The sequence below is a fragment of the Bubalus bubalis genome, chromosome 15, assembly GCF_019923935.1.
Source record: "Bubalus bubalis isolate 160015118507 breed Murrah chromosome 15, NDDB_SH_1, whole genome shotgun sequence".
Taxonomy (NCBI): Eukaryota; Metazoa; Chordata; class Mammalia; order Artiodactyla; family Bovidae; genus Bubalus; species Bubalus bubalis.
In genome coordinates, this window is record NC_059171.1 from 50,219,293 (window position 1) to 50,244,218 (window position 24,926).

The 24,926-nt window shown below is 39.6% G+C and overlaps 1 long non-coding RNA gene across 1 annotated transcript in view; it reads right to left on the reverse strand.

Moving 5' to 3' along the window:
* Nucleotides 1-2,128: 2,128 nt before the first annotated feature.
* The window catches only part of LOC123329482, a 49,075-nt gene continuing 26,277 nt past the window's right edge, over nt 2,129-24,926 (reverse strand). Inside the window, exon 4 of the long non-coding RNA XR_006544966.2 lies at nt 2,129-2,699. This is a non-coding gene — a long non-coding RNA (uncharacterized LOC123329482). The remainder of the gene's footprint in view (nt 2,700-24,926) is intronic.

Sequence of the window (24,926 nt, forward strand, 5' to 3'; positions counted from 1 at the left end):
AAGAATTGATGCTTTTGAACTGTGGTGTTGGAGAAAACTCTTGAGAGTCCCTTGAACTGCAAGGAGATCCAACCAGTCCATCCTAAAGGATATCAGTCCTGGGTGTTCATTGGAAGGTCATTGGAAAAGACCCTAAGGCTGAGAAAGATTGAGGGCAGGAGGAGAAGGGGATGACAGAGGAAGAGATGGTTGGATGGCATCACCGACACAATGGACTTGGGTTTGGGTGGACTCTGGGAGTTGGTGATGGACTGGGAGGCCTGGCCTGCTGTGGTTCATGGGGTCGCAAAGAGTCAGACACAACTGAGTGACTGAACTGAACTGAGAGTCATACAATAGTTGTCCTTTCGTATCTGCTTTATTTCACTAAGCATAATATTTTAAGAGTCATCCACATTGTATCATATATCAGAACTTTATTCCTTTTTGTAGCCTAATAATATTCCATCATATACATATCATATACATATGTACATATACATACCTATCACATTTTGGTCATCCATCTGTCTGGGGATAGACACTTGGATTCTTTCCATCTCTCAGCTACTGTAGTTAATGTTCCAATGTACATCACAGTACAACTATCTGTTTGAGCCCCTGTTTTCAGTGATGTGGGGTATATATATGCCTAGGACTATAATTTCTGAGTCTTATGATAATTCTATATTTGTCTTTTGGAGGAACCAGAAACACTTTCCACAGGAGCTTCACCATTTTACATTCCCACCAGCAAAGGATGAGGGTGTAATTTCCTACATGTTCATTGACACTATTTTCCATTTCAAAAAATGAGAGCCATCCTGCAAGTGTGAAGCAGTATCTCATTACAGTTTTGATTTTCACTTCCCTGATGATTGGGGATGCTGAGTATCTTTTCATGTATTTATTGCTCATTTGTACATACTCTTTGGAGAAACATCTATTCAAGTCTTGGCCCATTTTTTAATTGGGTTGTTTGTCTTTTAGTGTTGAGTTTTGGGAGTTCTTATAAACTTTGTATACTAAACCCTTATCAGAAAAAAAATGATTTACAAGTGTTTTCTCCCATTTTGTATGTTGCTTTTTCATTTTTTTGGATAATGCCTGTTGATGAACAGAAGTTCTTAATTTTGAGTAAGTTCAATTTATCTATATTTTCCTTTTATTGTTTATGCTTTTGGCATCAGATTTAAGAATCCATTGCCAAAATCTAAGATCATGAAGATTTACAACTATGTTTTCTTCCAAGAATTTTATGGTTTTAGCTCTTATATTCATGTTGTTTATCCATTTGTGTTATTTTTTACATAACATGTGAGTTAACCTAGTTTTGAAGATTATATCTTGAAACATGCAAGGCAACATGTAGATTATTATAGGGACCCCCAACACACAAATTTATCTCTATTTAGTGGTGCATCACTGATTGCTCTGAACTTGGGAGAGAAATAAAGGAAACAGAGAAGAAAGTCAACAATAATTCTAGCTTTTGGACAAAGACTAGATTCAGATGTAAAAGACAAAAAGTGGAAGTTTCAATTAAATAAAACTTACCTTCCCTGACATCCACAATACACCATTTCCCCATGCTTGATAAAATGCTTCAAGCTGAACAGAGGAAGGAAATTGGGATTTCAGATCAGGGAAGGTTCCAGAGAAAGGAAATTCTGCTGACTTCCAGGATGATTTCTAGCAAGAGAGAAAGATAAAGTTCTATATTTAGGGGATCTGAAAGCCAAAGGAGGAATATTATGTTTCTTACCTGACTACTCATGGAAGTTACAGGACCCATGGAAAGTTTCATGCATCCTCATGATGAAAAGCAATGCAGTAAATGCCTACAGTGTTCAGTCGCTAAGTCGTGTCTGACTCTTTGCGACTCCATGGATTGTAGCCCCTCAGGCTCCCCGCTCATGGGTTTCCCAGGCAAGAATACTGGAGTGGGTTGCCTTTCCCGCCTGTAGGGGATCTTCCCAAACCAGGGACTGAACCCAAGTCTCCAGGATTGGCAGGCAAGTTCTTTAACAGGGTACTGTTTATACAGACAAATGGGCCAGAGAGGAACCTCAGAAATATTGACTGAGCCTCCCTCCCACAGGGCATGGGGAGATGCCTAACTACTAACAACAAATATCACGAATCACCCTAAGAATATAAAATGTTTATTACAATGACTTTAGAATGAGTTCAATTATGTCTTATAAAATTTTATACAACCAACAGAGAACTATTACATTTTTAAAAAATAGATAAGACACAGGTAAATATTATCATCACCATGCCTCACCTTGTGGCTAGTTCTCATCAGCTTTACTACTCTTCTAATTTGGAAGATTAGACAATTTAAATTATTCTACAGCAGCTAAATACAGTTGAATGCATTTGCACAAGCTTGTGTCATGATATTTTAAAAGAACAACCATATTTTCAGATGATGCTTTCACAAAGCCATAAAATGACTGTTCGAGACACTGTTGTATGCAGATAAATTCACTGATCTGCTTCTGAATCTCCAGTGCAATTTGAGAACACATAAATGCAAGCAAGAGTAAAAGGAGGACTGAAGACTAGCAAAAAATTGGATATGGCCAGAAATCTCTCTCTTCACATCATAGTTTTATCGTTGTCAAGATGAAAGGAGGGTCCTATTTTCGGCTCTCACTTCAAAGCTGTCCAAGCATTAAATCTCTAAATTGCTCATGCCTATAGAAAAAGACCTGTGAAGACAGAGGAAAGTTGTGTGAATCCCAGGGGAGTAAAAGGTGATTTCTCCCCATGAAAATGTAAATCATTCTGATAGATTGTAATAAGTCCAGTAAGAGGGGGATCATTTTGAGATAAGGTAGAAAATGCTGCAACACACTGATATGGAGAATGGAATGTAGAGCTGTGTGTTCCCTTTGGAAGAAAGTTCAGAAAAAAGTCAAAAAGGTGAGATCTGGCTCTGTGCTGACAGAAAGTAGTTAACTTTTCAAATTTAAAGACTCAACTGACTGGTCTTCAATCATTTTTCTGTTTTTCTTACAGTTTTATTGAGATATAATTGACATAGCAAGTATGTAAGTTTAATGTGTACAGCATAATGATTTGACTTATATACATCATAAAATAATTACCACAATAAGTTTAGTAAACACTCATTTCACATAAGTACAAGATAAATATTTAATATAACGAGGACTCAAGATTTACTCTCCTAACAACTTTCATATATAATGTTAATATACAGTAATGTTAATTGCATTAATCATGCAATACTTCCCTAGTACTTATTTATCTTCTAACTGGAAGGTTGTACCTTTTAACCACTTTCAACTAATTACCCCTCGCCCCTACCACCTGCCTCTGGCAACCACAATAAATGATCTAGTTTTACATGACTTTGTTTGCTTATTTGCTTTAAAATATAACTGACCTGCAACACTATGGTGGTTCCTGGTGTACAACCATAGTGATTTGCTATTTCTATACATTAAAAAGTGGTCGCCACAGTAAGTCGGGTTGCTATCCGTCACACAAAGATATTACATTACTATTGACCACGTTCCCTACTTCACCTCACCCCTGCAACTCCTTTGTTTCTGAACTGGAAGTTTGTACTGCTTACTTTCCTTACCTATTTCGCTCCTCCTACCACTTCCCTCCCCTCTGGCAAACTACCTGTTTGTTCTCTGTATCTATGCTTTGTTAGTTTCATTACTTGTTTTGTTTGTTAGATTCCCCATATAAGTGAAATTGTATGGTGTTTGTCTTTCTCTAACATGACTCATTTCACTTAGGTAATACCCTCTAATTCCAAATATATACATATCATTGTTGTTGTTCAGTTGCTAAGTTCTATCTGACTCTTTGCAACCCCATGGACTGAAGTATGCCAAGCTCCTCTGTCTATGGGGTTCTCCAGGCAAGAATACTAGAGTGGGTAGCCATTCCCTTCTCCAGGAGATCTTTCCAGACCAAGGATCAAACCCATGTCTCCTCCACTGAGCCACCGGGGAAGCCCAAATATATATGCATGTATCTATCTATCTATATGTGTGTGTGGTCTTAAATCATATTTTACTCCGTCACAAAAAAGAATGAAATGTTGCCATTTGTGACATTGAGAAGGTATTATGCAAAGCAAAATAAATCAGACAGGGAAGGACAAGTACTGTATGTTCCACTTACATATGGAATCTAAAATATAAAATAAATGCACAAATATTACAAAACAGAAACAGAATCACATCTACAAAGAACAAGCTACAGAACAAGCTACTGGTTACCCGAGGGAAGAGGGGTAATGGAGGTGCAAAATAGGTAAAGGGGATTCAGAGGTAAAAACTACTAGGTATAAAATAAATAAGTTACAAGGATGTAATATATAACACAAGGGATATAGTCAATATTTTATAGTAACTTTGCATAGACTATAATCTATAAAAATATCAAATTACTATGTTGTACACCTGCAACTAACACAATATTGTAAGTCAACATACTCTAATTAAAAAATTAAAGCAATCCACATTAAAAAAAATAGCAGCTCTGTTCTTTTTTTTTTTTTTTTCCCTGAAGTGAGCTTTTCCTCTTCATGACAGATGACTGTTCTGCCTAAAGTTATTTGTCACTAGGGTGGAGACAGAAGGGTAGAGTTATAATGTTCACCATATTCTTAGCATCTCCTCATTATAGTCTAATTCTTCATGTCTGTTTATTATGGGAAGCACTCTCCATAATGTGGCATTGTCTGCTTCACAAGCTAGAGTGAGAAAGAGGTGAGCAAGGAGTGGGGTTCTATGATGGTGTTACAGTTATCACAGTGATGTCCTCATTATCTTGCTATCAACACTTCACCTTTTCATGGTATAAACTGATGTCATCATGACCAGTGAACACTTACTGAATGTTCATTATAAGCTTGCCAAGAGAACTCAGAGTACTCATTCTTGATCTCTAGGGCCTTTCTATTTGGGAGGAAGATACAAAGCAATCCCATTTCCTAGATTGTCAAGTTTGGATTTTATTGTATCTCATTTATAATCTACAAACAGTTTTCTGGATGCTTAGAAGATGCGAGATCCTGGGTCAGAAACAAAGGACTTCATCATTCACGGCAGAGCAAGCATCAGTAGACCTTGGGAAATACACTGCTTTTCCAGCAAGAAGCAAGCTAGTCTGTTTGTCCGAGGGGGATACCCTACCTCATCTCACAGGCTACCAGCTGCATAAACAAACGTGAAAAATGGGCCCTGCAGTCTCCACACCCAGCAAGACATATAGGAACTCAAGAAGCCCATGTAAGGCTGTCTCTGTCAACAGAAGCAGAAAGTCAAATGATGGATGTGGGTGACAGCAGCACTAAGTTTGGAGACCAGAAGTAATCAAGACATTCATTACTCAGAGAGATTGATGACGCCATTGGCCACAAAAAATGCTGATTATAGTAACATGCTTATTAGCAGCTTACCTCTATAGGCAGCAGTGGTTTGCTTACAAGGAAAAAAAGAGGGAGAGGAGGAGGAGGAGGAATGGGTCTCCTAGAGTTTTAAAAATACTTATTCGTTGAGATTGGACTAACCACATGGAGAGAGTCAATGTAAAACCATCATTGTGAACAGGAAGAAGGGTTAGATGCAGGAATCTGATTATAATCAAGTGAGTTAAAATGTTATCTTTATCCAGACATTTCTACATATTTTCTATTAAATACCCCTCCTAAGGGACAATAGAAACAATAGGAAAATGCTTGTGTTTTAAGTTTCAGTGAACTGCATAATGGTTGATGGGAAGATGGGGATTTAAAACCCCTTATGCTCCCATTAGATAAAAATCTGTGACACGTAAGTCATCATTTTTCATCAGCATGAGGCCAAGTAAATTAGTGGCAGACCAGTTCCTGCTCCACACCCATGTCTGCCTGGCCCTGTTCCCTCAGCGAAGTCCAGAGCCACCCAAGGGTTTGTAGCCAATAGTGACCTTTTGTTCCAGAAGCTCCACTGATTCTAGCAGGAAATGGTATTTCCTCCACTTGGTTCCAGAGGACACTGCACATGACCTAGGAGTATTCTGTGATCCTATTGTGAGGCCACGACTGAGTGACTGAACTGAACTGAACTGATTGTTAGGCCAACAGCAATGAACCAGCAAAACAGCAACATTTCCCAGAACGAAAGTAGTTGACATCAGGCCTGCACAATACTGACAGTTATGAAGGAGACCAGGACTCCTTGATTTGGAGGGAAGATCTGTAGCTGAGATTATAGCCCCTGTCTTTCTGTACTGTCTGTCAGCATTGAAAAGTGGAAATCATTGGTGAGCACCAAAATATTATTTAATATGAATAACTGGCCCAAGTAAACGTGTGAAAATCAATGCTTTTTTTCAAAAGTAATGTTGATCAACTTTCTTCTTCATAGCTTACCTACTGAGTCTTTGATCAGGAGAAATACTCTCTTCTCTCTTTGTGTGCATGCATATGCACACGTGTGTCTCACTAATTCCAGAATCCATTTGTGCATTCATTTTTATTAAAATCCCACTTTAGGAGAAAAAAGTAACTTTTCATTTGCATGCAGAAGAAAAGACTTGGGGAGATCTTTGTCACTTAATTTAAGGAGCTATATTCCATCCCTAAAACTTTTCTCTTCCCTCTTCCTATTGCTCTCTGATTAACCCATTTCCTTGTTCACAGCCTGCTCCATCTTAACCAAACATCTAAACATTAATTCTTCAGTTATTTTCAAGTATATATATGACCAAATGCCTTTCGAGTATAAATATGACCAAGTGCTTTGATCACTTCAACTGTATTTGCATTTTAAAAGAGGAAATTTGAGGGCTTCCCTGGTGGCTCAGTGGTAAGGAATCCACTTGCCAATGCAGGAGACAGAGGTTCGATCCCTGGTCCAGGAGGGACCAGGCTGCCACAACAATTGAGCCTGTGATCTAGATCCTGGGAACTGAAACTGCTGAGCTCACACGCAGCAACCACTGAGCCTGCCCTCCACACGAGAGGAGCCACCGCAATGAGAGACCTGCACACCACAACTAGAGAGTGGCCCCTGCTCGCTGCAACTAGAGAAAAATAGATACAAATAAATAAATAAAAGAGGAAATTTGTATTTAGAAAACGTGGTCTCTTACTAACAGTGGACTTTGGAGGGGTATCTTTGGTGGGGGCATGGAAGGTTCTTCTTCACTATAAAGCCTTTAACAAAGCCTCTAGTCTACTTCTGCATAAGTCCATCTCCAGTACACTTCACCAAACAGAGAATTTCTGTGCCCAAACACAGACTGAATCATTGACTTTAGGCCTATTTATGGACAATGCTAACTATCCAACAAAAAACTTTCCATTTCTAGCAGTTGACCAGATATTTTGCCTGACAGCAAGCATCCAGATAACTATTTGCGAACACACGGACCTTTGATTGAATTTTTCATTTGTCAGCCGGGTGCTTGGCACTAAAAACACATAGCCTTCAGAAACCACAGAAGAAACTCATTCTCCAGGCATTTGGTGGGATCCGCCTACAATGCGGTCTTTCTGTTCTAAAAAAAAGTTCCACTGTCCATCAAAAGTGGCAGCAGCGAGATGTGTCATGTTGAGAACTTGGATACTAGGAGGCTCTTTTGATCTTTGGAGAAGCTGATGCTACTCAGGAGCCAAAGCTGCTCTCTCTGTCATTTGGGACAGGCCAGCTGTGGTCATCTCAAACACTCCTGATTTCAGTGGCTTAAACAGCAGTTTATCTTTTACTTATGCTACATGTTCAGTGTGGGTCTGGGGTGGTAGTGGGTGGTGGTTGGTAGAGTGGTTGGAGGGTGTTGGCTCAGTGGTTACTCAGGGACCCAAGTTGAAGGAGTCTCCATGTCAGCATGTATTTCTGAGTTTGCCTCAAGAAGTGCAGAGCTGGTCTCCTATTGGCATTTTTAAGACTTTTTATTTTATATTGGAGTATAGTTGATTAACAATGTTGTGATCATTTCAGGTGGACAGCAAAGGGACTCAACCATACATACACATATATCCAATCTCCCCCAAACTCCTCTCCCATCCAGGCTGCCACATGATATTGAGCAGAGATCCCTGTGCTCTACAGTAGGTCCTTGTTGGTTATCCATTTTAAATGTGAAGTGAAGTGTTAGTCGCTTAGTTGTGTCTGACTCTTTGCGACCCCATGGACTGTAGTCTGCCAGTCTCCTCTGTCCATGGGGTTCTCCAGGCAAGAATACTGGAGTGGGTAGCCATTCCCTTCTCTGGGGTATCTTCCTTACCCACGGGTTAAACCCAGCTATCCCACCTTGCAGACAGATTCTTTACCATCTAAGCTACCAGGGAAGCCCCATTTTAAATATAGCAGTGGGTATATGTTGATCCCAAACTCTGCATCTCTTCCCCCTATTCTTCCCACTCAGGGACCCAAGTTGCAGAAGTCACCATGTCAGCACATATTTCTGCATTTGTCTCACAGGGAAGACCAGAGCTGGTGGGTCTGTTATTGGCATTTTGTAAAATCTCAATTGGAAAAGCTCATCCCCATTGGCCAGAATTGGTCCCATGGATACCCCTAACTACAAGCAGTCAGGAAAGCACAGTCCCCCTGTGTGTACCCCAGAAGAGGATAGAACCACATGTTGGGGAATAGTAGTAATATTGTCACATCCATTCAGGTAAAAAAAAATTCACCAAGATGCAATCTTCATACAGCTGGGTTTCTTCCAAGGGCAAAATCAAGCACTTTTTGGTTCTCTCAAACTAATAGCAAGGTAATACTCTATTAATACATTATTACATAGATAAGACCCCTAGAAAAATGTCTTATTTGAAATTCAGAAGTTTATTCTCTCAAGGACCTTCTCCTTACTCCCCAGTGCATCAAAACTAAAAAGAAACAACCATAAGCAAGGGAGAGAATACGTGCTAAAACCTTAGTTCTTCACGTAAAGCATGCAAAGGTGCTAATTGTGAATTCCAACAATGGAAAAACAAATCGACTTGCCTACTGGCAAAAACATTGCTTTTTAATGAGAACATTCCCTGTGCTTCAAAATCTCATCACCAGGGATAACAGCTGTTCCATGTGGTATATAGTCAATTTGCCTAGGCAAACACGTATTTGTTTTTATAAAATAAGAGATTATACTCTATACTTTGATGTCCTGATTTTTAAAATATCCAGTGTTCTTGTAAACATTTTATAATTATTTGAAACAATTTCAGTGTCTACATAATATAAACTAAAAAAAAATATTTATTTCACTGTTTTCCTTTTGGGCATTTAGGTTGCCTGTCATGTAAATGTGTTTACTTATAAGATTATTTGATGAACATTTGTTTGCCTCACTAGATTATAAACTTTTGTGTTTGTTTTTGGTCACAAATATAGTCTAATTCCCGATATATGAGTGAGTGAGTGAGTGAGTGAAAGTCACTCAGTTGTGTCTGACATTTTGTGACCCCTTGGACTATAGCCTGTCAGACTCCTCTGTCCATGGGATTCTCCAGGCAAGAATACTGCAGTGAGTTGCCATTCCCTTCTCCAGGGGATCTTCCCAATCCAGGAATCGAATCCAGATGTCTCCTACATTGCAGGCAGATTCTTTACCATCTGAGCTACCGTGTGTGTGTGTGTGTGTGTGTGTGTTTATTAGATTCTTTTCCCTTATAGATTTTCACAAAATAGTAAATATGGTTTCTTGTGCTATACAGTAGGTCCTGCTCATTATTTTATATATTAGTTCAGTCACTCAGTCATGTCCCACTGTTTGTGACCCCATGGACTGCAGCACACCAGGCTTCCCTGTCCATCACCTACTTGCAGAACTTATTCAAACTCATGTCCATTGAGTTGGTGATGCCATCCAACCATCTCATCCTCCATCATCCCCTTCTCCTCCTGTCTTCAATCTTTCCCAGAATCAAGGTCTTTTCCAATGAGTCAGCTCTTCACATCAGGTGGCCAAAGTATTGCAGTTTCAGCTTCAACATCAGGCCTTCCAATGAATATTCAGGACTGATTCCCTTTAAGATTGACTGGCTGGATCTCCTTGCTGTCCAAGGGACTCTCAAGAGTCTTCTCCAACATCACAGTCCAAAAGCATCAATTCTTCGGCACTCGCCTTATTTGTGGTCCAACTCTCACATCTGTACATGACTACTGGAAAAACCAGAGCTTTGACTAGATGGACTTTTGTTGGCAAAGTAATGTCTCTGCAAAGTAAAGCAAACATCTTTTAATTTCATGGCTGCAGTCATCATCTGCAATGATTTTGGAGCCCAAAAAATAAAGTCTGTCACTGTTTCCATTTTTTTCCCCATCTATATGCCATGAAGTGATGAAACTGGATTCCATGATCTTAGTTTTCTGAATGTTGAGTTTTAAGCCAACTTTTTCACTCTTCTCTTTCACTTTCCTCAAGAGGCTCTTTAGTTCTTCTTCGCTTTCTGCCATAAGGGTGGTGTCATCTGCATATCTGAGGTTATTGGTATTTCTCCTGGCAATCTTGATTCTAGCTTCTGCTTCATCCAGCCCAGCATTTTGCATGATGTACTCTGACTATGTCAGCAAATTTGGAAAACTCAGCAGTGGCCACAGGACTGGAAAAGGTCAGTTTTCATTCCAATCCCTAAGAAAGGCAATGCCAAAGAATGCTCAAATTATCACACAATTGCACTCATCTCACACACTAGTAAAGTAACGCTCAAAATTCTCCAAGCCAGGCTTCAGCAATACCTGAACCATGAACTTCCAGATGTTCAAGCTGGTTTTAGAAAAGGCAGAGAAACCAGAGATCAAATTGCCAACATTCGCTGCTGCTGCTGCTGCTAAGTCGCTTCAGTCGTGTCCGACTCTGTGCGACCCCACAGACGGCAGCCCACCAGGCCCTCCCGTCCCTGGGATTCTCCAGGAAAGAACACTGGAGTGGGTTGCCATTTCCTTCTCCAATGCATGCAAGTGAAAAGTGAAAGTGAAGTCGCTCAGTAGTGTCTGACTCTTCTCGACCCCATGGACTGCAGCCTACCAGGCTCCTCCATCCATGGGACTTTCCAGGCAAGAGTACTGGAGTGGCTGGATCATCGAAAAAGCAAGAGAGCTCCAGAAAAACATCTATTTCTGCTTTATTGACTATGCGAAGGCCTTTGACTGTGTGGATCACAATAAATTGTGGAAAATTCTGAAAGAGATGGGAATACCAGACCACCTGACCTGCCTCTTGGGAAACCTGTATGCAGGTCAGGAAGCAACAGTTAGAACTGGACATGGAACAACAGACTGGTTCCAAATAGGAAAAGGAGTACGTCAAGGCTGTATATTGTCACCCTGCTTATTTAACTTCTATGCAGAGTACATCATGAGAAACGCTGGGCTGGAGGAAGCACAAGCTGGAATCAAGGTTGCTGGGAGAAATATCAATAACCTCAGATATGCAGATGACACCACCCTTGTGGCAGAAAGTGAAGAAAAACTAAAGAGCCTCTTGATGAAAGTGAAAGAGGAGAGTGAAAAAGTTGGCTTAAAGCTTAGCATTCAGAAAACTAAGATTTGGTCCCATCACTTCATGGGAAATAGATGGAGAAACAGTGGAAACAGTGTCAGACTTTATTTTTCTGGGCTCCAAAATCACTGCAGATGGTGATTGCAGTCATGAAATTAAAAGACGCTTACTCCTTGGAAGGAAAGTTATGACCAACCTAGATAGCATATTCAAAAGCAGAGACATTACTTTGTCAACAAAGGTCCATCTAGTCAAGGCTATGGTTTTTCCAGTAGTCATGTATGGATGTGAGAGTTGGACTATAAAGAAAGCTGAGCACCGAAGAATTGATGCTTTTGAACTGTGGTGTTGGAGAAGACTCTTGAGAGTCCCTTGGACTGCAAGGAGATCCAACCAGTCCATCCTAAAGAAGATCAGTCCTGGGTGTTCATTGGAAGGACTGATATTGAAGCTGAAACTGCAATACTTTGGCCACCTGATGTGAAGAGCTGACTCATTTGAAAAGACCCTGATGTTGGGAAAGATTGAAGCCAGGAGAAGGGGATGACAGAGGATGAGATAGTTAGATGGCATCACCGACTCAATGGACATGAGTTTGGGCAAACTCCAGGAGTTGGTGATGGACAGGGAGGCCTGGCGTGCTGTGGTTCACGGGGTCGCAGAGAGTCAGACATGACTGAGCGACTGAACAGAACTGAACTGAACTCTTTGTAGAAGTTAAATAAGCAGGATGACAATATACAGCCTGACGCACTCCTTTTCCAACTTGGGACCAGTCTGTTGTTCCATGTCCAGTCTAACTGTTGCTTCTTGACCTGCATACAGATTTCTCAGGAAGCAGGTCAGGTGGTCTGGTATTTCCATCTCTTTAAGAAATTTTCTAGTTTGTTATGATCCACACAGACAAAGGCTTTGTTGTAGTCAATAAAGCAGAAGTAGATGTTTTTCTGGAATGTGTATATGTTAATCTCAAATTCCTAATTCACGTTCCCCCTTTTCTCTTTGGTAACCATGAGCTTGTTTTCTATGTCTACAGGTCTATTTCTGTTTTATAAAGAAGTTCATTTGTATTTTTGTGTGTGTGTGATGTGAAAGTTGCTCAGTCATGTCCAACTCTTTGAGACCCCATAGACTATGCAGTCCATGGAATTCTCCAGGCCAGATACTGGAGTGGGTAGCCTTTCCCTTCTCCAGGGGATCTTCCCAACCCAGGGATCAGATCCAGGTATTCCTCCTTGCAGGTGGATTCTTTACCAGCTGAGCCACATAATTGATATTGAGCATCTGTAGAATGAATCAGTGAAAGTACTTTTCAGTTCTTGGCTCAAATCAGCCTCATCCACAAAATATCTCTGATCCTCAGCTCTGCCTAGTGGTCTCTGCCTCTTCTAAAACTTCCCTGTAGTTTTTTTTTTTTTTATAACGCCCTCACAGGATAAAGAGAAAAAACACTATTTTTTGAGCACTATTATGTGCCAGGCACTGTCATATGCATAATCCAGTTAATTTGGGGAAATTCCCATTGCTTCAAATATTTCTTCTTTTCCTAATTTTCTTCTCTTCTAGTAGTCCTATTAAATATATATATCATACCTTTTGTAGTTGTCCCACAGTTCCTGGATATTCTGTCCTGTTTTCTGAAATATTTGCTTTTTACTTTTTCACTTTTGGAGGTTTCTATTGTTATATTCTCAAGTCCAGAAAGTCTTCGGCATGTCCATTCTACTAAGTAGGCTCACCAGAGGCAATTTTCATTTCTGTTAGTGTTTATATCAACGGCATTTCTTTTCAGTTCTTTTCTTAGAATTTCCATCTCTTAGCTTGCATCATCCATCTATTCTTGCATGCTGTCTACTTTATCCACTAGTGCCCTTCACTTATTACTCATATTTGTTGTAAATTACCTGTCTGATAATCCCAGTATCCCTGCCATTTCTAACTCTGTTGCTTATTCTTTCTCTTCAAACTGTGTTTTTCACACCATCTGTCTCTTGAATTTGGAGGGTAGGAGAAAGCAGTTTGCCCTATGAAATTAATCCTCTTATGGATCTAAGAAGAGTTGTTGGTTTTTCAGTTTGTTCAGGTTCTTATTTATTGGTAGAACAGAGGGGTGACCTGAGGCTTCAGTTTCTGCCTCTGTTGAATCAGGGAGGTGCTCCCAGGGGTGTGATTTGAGTTCATTCCGTGTCCACAGATCCTCTAAGAAGATGGACCATGCCTTCTTGTCATTTTCACCCAAGGAGAAAGTGCTTACCTGAGCTAATTTATAGGGTGGTCAGGGTCCTAGGAGATGGGCAAGTACAATATTGCTACCCAGCAGGAAGTAGAGTGACCATCTGAAACAACCAGATCCTTTGCATTTAAGTTTGGTTTGAATTTGTGATCTGAGAGAGCATCAGCCCTTGCTAGTTTAGGCAGAAGCATAGATCCGGCAGAGAGAGTAGTGGAGGAAAGGAGTCAGGACAAGACAAAAACTAGCAGCAGCTGTAGGAGGAACCTTGGGCCCAGGAGCAAATGCTCGAAATTGTTCAATCACAGAGCTGTTTTCAGAATCTGGATGTGTGAGTGGTAATCAGATGACCTTACATTCATCAAATGACCCTGGGTCATCAAATGACCCCTAGATGGCCCGGTGAGGGCTGTTTCTGCTCTTTCCCCTCCTATTCCCTTAGCCAATCTGGAAGAGTCTAATTCACCGTCTAATGTATAAGTAAGCAAAGCGCTCCTCTGGCTCAATATTCTTGAATTATGCTGAACACAGTAAAAACTCATTAATTCCAATCACTTGTTTCAAATTTCTAATTATTTCATTTGGACTAAGCTGAAGTTGATTTTTGCTCAGCAAAATTTTATTATGGATAGCTCGAATTAAAAAGAAAAGGGGTAGAAGAATTGTGTAAAATATTTAAGGAGACAAGCTGTTAATTTACAACTATTTTCTCTGTTTATTAAAAATGTATGACTCAAGGAATTTCAAGTAGGTGGAATGAATAAACTTTTTTTTGGTCACACAGGGCAGCTTGTGAGATCTTAGTTCCCCTACCAGGGATGAGCCTGGGCCATGGCAATGAAAGCCCTGACTCTTAACCACTGGGCCACCAGGGAATTCATGAATAAATACTGCTTACAGTCATCCTTTTTTTTTTCCCAAAAAATATTTACTGATTCTCTCTATGGGCTAAGTTATTGCTATGGTCTGAATAATTATGTCCCCTCTAAATTCATATGTTGAAATTCTAACACACAAAGATAATGGTATTAGTAGGGGGGACCTTTGGCGAGGTACCTAAGTCATGAGGGTAGAATGTTCTTGAAAGGAGTCAGTGTTTTATAAAAGAGGTTCCAGAGAGACCCCTGTCCTCTTTCACCACATTAGGACACAACAAGAATCCTGAAACCTAGAAGAGAGTGCTACCCTGACTATGATGGCACCCTGATCTCCAACTTGCAGAGCTGTAAGAAATAAAACTGTATTCTTTATAAGCCACCCAGCCTATGGTATTTCGTTACAGCTTTTCAAAAGGACTAAAAGAGTTAACAGAACACTGAAACACAAAATCAATGAAATATGGTATGGTGCATGTGTATATGTGTGTGTGTGTGTGTGTGTGAAGTATGGTACTGTATGCTAATTTAAAAAATAAAAGTATAGCATAAGAAATAGATTGCAATATTGGGTTTCCTGCCCATATACTGTAATATTGGGGTTTTGCACACATACACTCACAAACACACGTATAATAGCCCTTGCCATTAAGAAGCTTAGAGGCTGACGGAGAAGACAAAAAAATACATTGGTATGTTAAGTGCTGAGATACAGGTATACACACAGTGGATTAACAAGCATAAAAGAGGGGCATCTAACATAACACAATAAAACCAAACACACACAATTCTCCATTGGCATGATAGGCCCTCAAAGAACATTTTGATGAGAATTTATATGCACCTATGACTAGGCTTCCCAGGTGGCCCAGTGGTAAAGAAACAGCCTGCCAATGAAGGAGACTCAAGAAACACTGGTTTGATCCCTGGGTTGGGAAGATTCCCCTGGAGTAGGAAATGGCAACCCGCTCTAGTACTCTGGCCTGGAAGATCCCAGTCGAGCCTGGCAGGTTACAGTTCATGGAGTCACAAAGAGTCAGACAAGGCTGAGCACTTACCTTTACCTTTTATGACTTACTGATAATATTACGTACTGTTATTTGCTACATGAAAAGAAAAAGTAAAGTAACTGTCATAAAATCCAAGCATATCTTAGAATTTTTTTCTCCCTTATTTGGATAAAAGAACATTTTATACCTTGGCTTTTCTCCCCCATTACAAATTTTTAACATAGTAAATCTCTATACAATATTAAAATTCCCATTAGTAATAATCAATCAATTCTATGTATATGAAATACATTGAAAAGTTAATAAATAAAAAGAATGGATATTTATTTCTCTTCCCATCTTTAGCTGCAAGGTTTTTGAAGGAACTATTTTTAAGTACCTTTAAAACTATAAAGTCTTTACCCCATTTGTAGATGTCTAAACATTCACTGGAAAAAGGAAAAATCAATACAAATTTGCTTCTTGTGACCAGATTCAGAATTGAAATTTGTTTTATTTTTTTCTCTAATATGGTAGAAAATTCTCACTAGCATATAAAGCCATAATTGAAGTTTATTGAAATAATAATTTTTTAAGACATCAGAATAAGAAGCCAATTCAAAATTCTATTCAATATCAAAATATCCTGAAATTGTGCCAAAATCTCATTCTAAACCCAAACTATATCTAGAGGGATGTTCAAAAATTCAAATGATGCACTCTGATTTTATTTTTACATTCCTTCATCATTGCTATTTTTGTTTTGTGATAGAAATTTTTCTATACTCCCACATGGTCCAATTCTCAGTGACATTTCTAATCAAATGAAACTCAAGCTGGGAAACCTTATTCCTGGGATTCATTTTTGGGATTTCACACTACAACTTAAAACAGAAAACTGGATAAATAACAGAAAGTTAGGTCTAACTCATGCAAGTCGACTGGGCATTAAAACATTTAGACTTCCTTGAATATTTGCATTTAACATGAACTAGGTCCTGAAATAATAAGTGAAAAAGTCAGTGCTACAGAGTTATTTGTGCCCACATTATAATCAGAGGCAGAGGAGGTGTCATGCAAGTTTCTCAGCATCTCAATAACACAACAGATGTAATCCTTTCTGTAAAGTGTTAATCTGAACTCATCAAAATAAGTTATTTCCCAGACTTTTTTCTCACTTCCTTTTGGAGCTCATCAAATGTATAAAAGATAAAGAGAATGCATCATAAATCAATAATTACATATTTAAGACAATTTAGAAAAAGTTATCGTGTCTCCCACATACCATACAAAACTGTCAATAAGTGATTTAATCACAAAATGATATCATAAAGGTACCGCAAGAAAATTAATATTCTTGCATTGGGAAATGCCTAAGAAAGGAAAGTAGAAGTTATGAACAACCACAAAACCTACAGTTAAAAAACAGGAAAGACAAACAAAAATCCTGTGAAAAATCTAAGAGGCAGAGCTTGAGTGTGACTTAGGAATATTATTCCAGCATTTTGTAACTTGTCCAGTTTACATGGTGAGGGATGGAAACCCCAAAGGACTGAAAGTCAGCCCACCAGCCCATGGATCTGATCATTCTTATCCCTGTGGCAAGAATGTCACTGTGGAAACAACCAAATCTGGCTATTATGGCTATGGATGTTAACACTAATAGCTGCCTTTTCCTGCTTTAATTCTGTATTCATCAAGCAAGCTTCTATTTAGAATGTGACTACCATTAACATCTGCTTTCTGGTAAAGAATGTGCTGTTGAGGTGACACAAGCTTCCTGGTACATAAAATAACAAAATATCATTTATCTATTCATTTAATAAGGATGGAGGAGATCATATGCTCTGGACATGGTCCTAAGGTTATTAAGTTAAATAAACATTTTTAAAAATTCTTAGTTAACATGAAACCAAGGAATAGATGTGGCAGAGGTAACTAACATCTTGCTTTGTGAATATGCACTATCCTTAAAAATGTTTCAGCATGCACATCCATGTGTAAATCATGTATTTGTGACTTCCTAGTGGCTCAGATGATAAAGAATGCACCTACAATGTGGGAGACCCAGATTCCATTCCTGGGTTGAGAAGATCCCCTGGAGGAGGTCATGGCAACCCACTCCGGTATTCTTGCCTGGAGAATCCCAGGGACAGAGGAGCAGGTGGGCTACAGTCCATGGGGTGGCAAAGAGTCAGACACGACTGAGTGACTAGCACTCCTACACTATGCTAATATATTGGACACACAGCAAAATGAATAAAGAAATCTAACTCCAAGGTAACCTGATGTGACCTCCATTCTCTTCCCAGAAATAACCCAGATGTGTGCTACCTACTCATTGCGACCCCATGGACTGTAGCCTACCAGGCTTCTCTATCCATGGGATTCTCCAGACCAAAATACTGGAGAAGCTTGCCATTTCCTACTCCAAGGGATCTTTCTGACCTAGAAATTGAACCTATATCTCTTACATCTCCTGCGCTTGCAGGTGGATTCTTTACCACTAGCACCATCTGGGGATCCAGACATGGTTCTGGTCATATTTTGTGTGTCCCCTTTCCATTCCACCTGCGTCAGATCCCTTGGTGGGAGAGTTAAGGAAGCAGAGGTGATAACTAAGATCCCACTGGATGGCCAACTAAAGGTTCATCAGGTCAAGTAAGGTGAAACAAAAATCTCTCTGTGTAGAGACAGTGTGAAATAAGATAGTTCTAGGAATTGTAAAAAGGTAAAAATTCAGAAATGGGAATACAATGCCCTGTGTATAAGCAGAGGTCTTTTAAACAAAAATTTTAACTCAGAGATTTTTACTAGCATTCACTTAATTTAGAAAGAAAAAATAAAAATATAAACAATATCCTTTCTGGGCTAAGCTCAAAAAAGGAAGAGGCAGGAATGATCACACTCCAATATTGAGAGTGTGACTGACTGGTCACGAAATTTCTCGAGATTTCTGCAGGACTCGCATTAGAAGTGTTTTAAGTCCTCTTACTCAGAAATTCTACTTTATGCTCAGGAAAAGTTTCAGGATATGTGAGAAAGCTTACTTAAAATGTATTAGGTGCTAACTACATGCCAGGCACCTGTGATGCACACAGCTGGTCACCAATGTCGCCCTGCATGAAAGGACTTATTGTGTCCAGCTGTTGGCCCCTGCACGCATGGCCTCAGCTGCAGAGACACCTCTTCACCCAGGGTGGGTCACCCCTAAAACTGATGGAGGCAGGCTACAGAAGTCCAGCCATTCTGGCTCCACCAGGATGACACCAACAGGTCATCTGACCCCAGGAGCCAAGAGAGCTGAGTCAGCATTGCAGCTAGACTACTCGTTTGGCTGGATGTTGCTTCTGCCTCCTCCCTTGCAAAGGTGTCCATCCAAAGGGCTTCTTCTAATAAGCCACCTGCCCTCTAAACTCTGCCTGTGTCTGCTCCCCGCAAACCCCACCTGCAACAGATCTCCTTTGGAAGTTGAAGACACCACAGTGAATATGATAAAGACCCCTGAGGACTTCCCTGGTGGTCCAGTGGTTAAGAATCCACCTGCCAGTGCAGGGGACAAGGGTTCGATCCCTGGTCTGGGAAGATCCCACATGACTTGAAGCAACTAAGTCCGTGTGCCATGACAAGAGAAGCCATCGAAATGAGAAGCCTGTGCGCTGCAACTAGAGAAAGCCCATGCTGCATATCAATGAAGACACAGGGTAGCCAAAAATAAATAAATAAATTAATTAATTAATTTAAAAAAAAGATAAAGACCCCAGTTCTTGGCACCCACATCTGGCTTGGAGGAAACCTAAAATAAACAAATAGATGAAGATGGTACAGACTGTAACTCATGCAGTGAAGAGAATAAAATAGGATAATTTAAAGGAGCAACCAGAGCTGTGTGGAGGTTACATCTTGATCAAGATATCTAACAAGGAAGTCACATTTAAAGAGAGAGAGAGCTGAAAGGCAAGAACAGACCAGCCAAGCAGAGAAGTGATGGCAAATGTTACATGAAATTTCAAGAGCAAAGGCACCATGGTATAAAAAGATAAAATTTTAAAGTTATTGGGAGAGAATGTCAAAGAATGTATGATCTTAAAGTGAGAAAGGGTTTTTTAAACAAGTCACAAAGAATGCAAGCCACACAGAAAATTTAACTGCATTTAATGTAAAGCAGCTGTACTACAAAATACACTATAAACAAAGGAAAAGGGCAAAACCACAGGGTGGGAAAAACTAAGTCTGTGTAACTGACAAAGAACTATTATCCAGAATATGTAAAGCACCCACCCACCCATAAGAAAAATAACGCTAGAGAAAGAAATGGGTTCAGAGATTAGTGCTTTCATCTGTAGTGCCAATGTTTCATCTCTATTGAAAATTACATGTTGAAGCAATGTATATAATGGCTGAAAATTAAGATTCAACAAAGATGTGTATATGCATAACTGATTTACTCTGCTATATACCTGAAACTAACACAACATTGTCAATCATCTATACTCCAATAAAAATTTTAAGATTCAAGAAGATGAATGGGGGAATTGGTCTTATTTGAATTGGTCGCTGAACTTTTTAAATACCTGAACTATTTCACATTTTTCATTGGGGAATATCTTCCCTGATGGCTCAGTGGGTAAAGAATCCACCTGCAGTGCAGTAGACACAGGAGACTTGGGTTGATCCCTGGATCAGAAAGATCCCCTGGAGGAGGAAATGGCAACCCACACCAGTACTCTTGCCTGGAGAATCCCATGGACAGAGGAGGCAAAGGAGGCTACAGTCTGTGGGGTCACAAAGAGTCAGACACAGTTGAAGTGACTTAGTACATACACAGAGAGACAAAGAAAGGAGGAAATATGAAACTGATTTATTGAAATTGTAGATTAGTCCCTGCTATTTCAGAGCATCTCTGCTTTCTGTCCTTTCCAGCAGGTTCTTCAACTGATCTTTTGTTTCATGAATCATGCCAGATCCTTCCAAAGGTTAACTTTTTGCTGACACCTTTAGAGCCAGTTTTTCTTGCTTTCCAAGAACCCTAACTGCACAGAGGTCTCCCATGAGAGTGAGCCAGTTACGGCCCCACAGAAAGCCAACACTCACTAACTTACTAAGGTCCTGGAGTATGGGGAGACATTTCTCATCTATGTATATTTAGTGTCTGGAACATTACATGTTACAGACTGAATGCTGGGGTCCCTCCCCAGCATAATGGTATTTGGACATGGGACTTTGGAGAGGTAATTAGATCCCGATGGCAGCACCCTTTATAAAAGAGACTCAGCTTTCTCACCCCTTCTTACCATGTGATGACACAACAAGTAAAAGTGAAAGTCGCTCAGTCGGGTCCGACTCTTTGCGACCCCATGGACTATACCCCATGGAACTCTCCAGGCCAGAATACTAGAGTGGGTAGCCTTTCCCTTCTCCAGGGGACCTTCCCAACCCAGGGATTGAACCCAAGTCTCCTGAATTGCAGGCGGACTCTTTAGCAGCTGAGAAGAAGACAGTCCATTATGAACTAGGAGGCGGACCCTCACCAGACACGGGATATACTGGTGCCTTGATCTTGGACTTCTCAGCTTCCAGAATTGTGAGAAGTAAGTTCTGTAATTTATAAGCCACTGAGTCTATTGTGGTTTGTGATAGCAGCCTGAAAGATTCAGGACAAGATGTGATTTATTCATTCCAGATTTCCACGCAGACCATCTGGTATTTAAAGATGACATTTATCTGGTACTGATGAACCTGTGTGCAGGGCATCAGTGGAGGTGCAGGGCATCAATGCAGATGCAGACAGAGAGAGCAGACTTGTGGACACAGCAGGCGAAGTAGAATGTGGGACAAGTGGAGAGAGTAGCACAGAAACAGATACATTACCGCATGCACCACAGCCAGTGGGAATTTGCTGTGTGAAGCAAAGAGCTGAACCAGGTGCTCTGTGACAACTGAGGGGATGGGATGGGGTGGGAGGGAGGTTCAAAAGGGAGGGGACATATGTATACCTATGGCTGATTCATGTTGATGTATGGCAGAAACCAACACAATATTGTAAAGCAATTATCCAATTATCCAATAAATAATTGTAAAGCAATTATTTATTTTAAAATTTATTTAAAAATAAAGATGATTCATTTTGATATTTGGCAAAACTGATACAGTTATGTAAAGTTTAAAAATAAAATAAAATTAAAAAAAAAAAAAAAAGATGACAGCTATCACTCACCTCCATCCTAGCCTCATGCTTCAACTTCCCTGAGTTCAGCAGATTTTTAAACTAAGAAGATTAGGAGATCAGACTATTTCTCAGAAAATATTCAATAGTCAAAACTGTTCTGTGACAACTTATGTTTAATTTAGGGCCTTGTATTAATAAAATGCATACCAACTAATTACAAAAAGGTTGTCTGAAAAGAAAAACAGGCACCAAAAGTTCCCCTAGCCTGGAAAGGACATCTATATAGAATGATACATGTTGCCTGTAATACTTCAACATAGATAAGGAAAACTGAGGCTTTCTTAAATCCCAGTTAGCTTCAGAGAAATAAGAAGCTTATTCTAAAACCACCCTGGGTATTGTCAGTTACCAAAATAGCTTGAACAAGATTTAGGAATAAGGTTTTTTTTTAATGAATATAATATTTACCTGCAAAATAAAATTCAGATGCAACACTGAAATTCAACACCCAAAATAAATAGAAGAATTCGTTAAAACAATTTTGGAAAATTAAAAATAATTCTATAACATTTATTATGTATGGCAGGAAGGAAGATTCTACTTAGAATGCTTATGTCCATCATAGAAAAATGAAAAATATAGAAAAATGCTAAGAAAAAATCATCCATAATTTTTAAGTGTTAGGAATCTTTCTACTGCATGTAGCAGGAAAATGCAATTCAAATTGCTTAAGCAATGAAGGGGATCTATTGGTTTTTAGAAATGAAAAAGCTGGACATGAATAAACTTCAAAAGCCAGTTGATTTGTGGTCAAGTGATGTTACCAGGACCAAATTTATATCTCACCGTCTCTGACTTTGCCATCCATGAAGCTGGTTCCATCCTCAGGTGGGCCACCTCTCAGGGCCACAGCATGGCTACACCTCAACTGCTCTAGCACGACCTGACCTTCACTTCCAAATCTCACAGGAAAAGAAAGACTTTGCGGACCTGACTGCTGAAACCAAAGCCTTCAGAGCTGAGTTGGCTCTGAATGGGCCTCATCCTGAAATCATCACAGGTTCAGTGCACTGACTGACTTAGGGTACCAGGGGTGAAGCCCACCTCCCAGAACACGGGGGCTGCAAGGAGTCGAGTTTGATACTATAATGAGAACTGCAGATGATGCTTGAAGTAGAAAGAATGAGAATGGGAGAGAAGTTACAAATGTCTGCTACTATAAAACCATTGCCGAAAGATAACAACCATTGATGTTTTGTTATGTGTGTATAATTATACACACACATAGACACATGTGTAAGAAATTAGAGCATTTAAAAACTGATTTATAGAAACTAATATAAAATTTAAAGTTCTATATTATTCTATTTATATGAAAATTATTTCTCTTTACTTCTCTTACATGACAATCTATTTTTGTTTTACAGATCAATGTTTTTCAAAGTATCTTAAAGGATATCAATAACTTAAAAAAAATAGCCTCTCCTGATCCCTGAATTGTCTCTGTTTTCTCCAGGGTCAGTTTTTTTTTTTTCTTTTGTGCCTTGAAAACATATGATTGTCGATTGCTCATTCTCATTCATGGATAAAGGGCTGAGTTGCTTGACTAGATGGCATGGGTGTCTTCTGAATATGTACAGTCTAATTTCCCTAGGAAGTCCCTCCCTCAACTGAATAGCACGGTTGACTGCAGTCTCCATGTAAATGGGTGCTACCTTGTCAACTAGCAAGACAGAACAGCCCTCACTCCCATCCCCACCAATACCAACAAAAAGGGCTTTACGTTGGGGTGCCCATATCAATACTCTGATCCCTAGAATTCTTCAGACAGATCATCTGACAGTTTTAGAAGTCACCATTATAGCTTTGTCCTGGAAACAATCGCCATAGAGTATTGACAATGGCAGGAGATGGGGGCAACAGTTCAAGCTCAAAACTAATCCAGTGACAACACGTCTCGAACAACTCTTTAATTGGTCACCTTCTAATTCACCTCTTCTCTTCTTACCACCTATCAGTCTGTAAACTTTCCATGGCGACAACACTAATTTCTACCTCCACTGCACTTTTCTGCTAATCTTTTAAAATTCAGTTCCTGCTCTAGTGTATCTGCCCTTATAATCCCTTTGATTTTCCACTTTCAAGAAACAGGCTTCAATCTCTGATCTTCTTTCAATCTTCTGATCTTCTGTTCTCTCCTCTCATCTCAGGGTTTTTATGAATTCATTCTCTTTTAAATTTCCTTGTAATACTGCCAATGGAAAGTGTGAAGGATAAGAGGTCAATGTGAATGTTCAGAGAGATGAGCTTGTATCAGTTTCTTTATCAGAGCATGGAAAGCACCATGAACTCTGCATGGCTTGTGTAGAATGAAGCTGCACTGCTTATGGCAAGTGCTAATGTGCATAAAGGTCTGCACCCTGGGTAGGACCTAGAGTTCACAGGAACCATGTTGAAAGCTCTGCTGCAGTCTGGAGGCACAAGTTTTTGAAGGTGGAAGAACCAATGTAGTGAACGAAATGCTGGATTGCTTGTCCTGGTCAGTCCAGAGGTTCCCATGGGAAATTACTGCCTTTCAGTAAGCTCACCCCTGTGTATACCACAATCATTCAATGCCACATCCCTAGAACATAAAGGAGCTGTATATGATGATAGAACCATAACTAGACACCAAGAATTCAGTCCCCTTGTCTTCCCACTTTCTAATACTTCTACATACAAAGAACATCGGAAGACTCTGCTTATCTCTGTATACTAATGACACCCATTCTCCATCCTTGATCGTTTCAGATATGAAGCGGAATTTCCTAGAGTGACTCAGCCTCAAGGTTCAGATACTGAGAATAACTAGGCTGCTTATTGTATTTATATATTACTTCTACACACCGTCATTTTATGACAGTAGCAGTAATATTGCACTTTCAAAATCTTTATCAGATTAAGGAGAAGTTGACTATTTCTCAAAAACATTTATAGTAACGGCATTCTACTTTTTGAATGTCATGTTAAGGATCTCATGTAGAATGACTTCAATGTTTTAGTATTAGCTGTGAACACTGAGGAATCTTAGAAAATGAAATCTATTTTTCTTTACAGGCACAGAGAAAGAAGGAACTTTAACATTTGATAATGACCAACACTCATTTAATTGCTGGATTAACCTACATTCACTGTAAAAAAAAGAGGGCTTGGAGAGA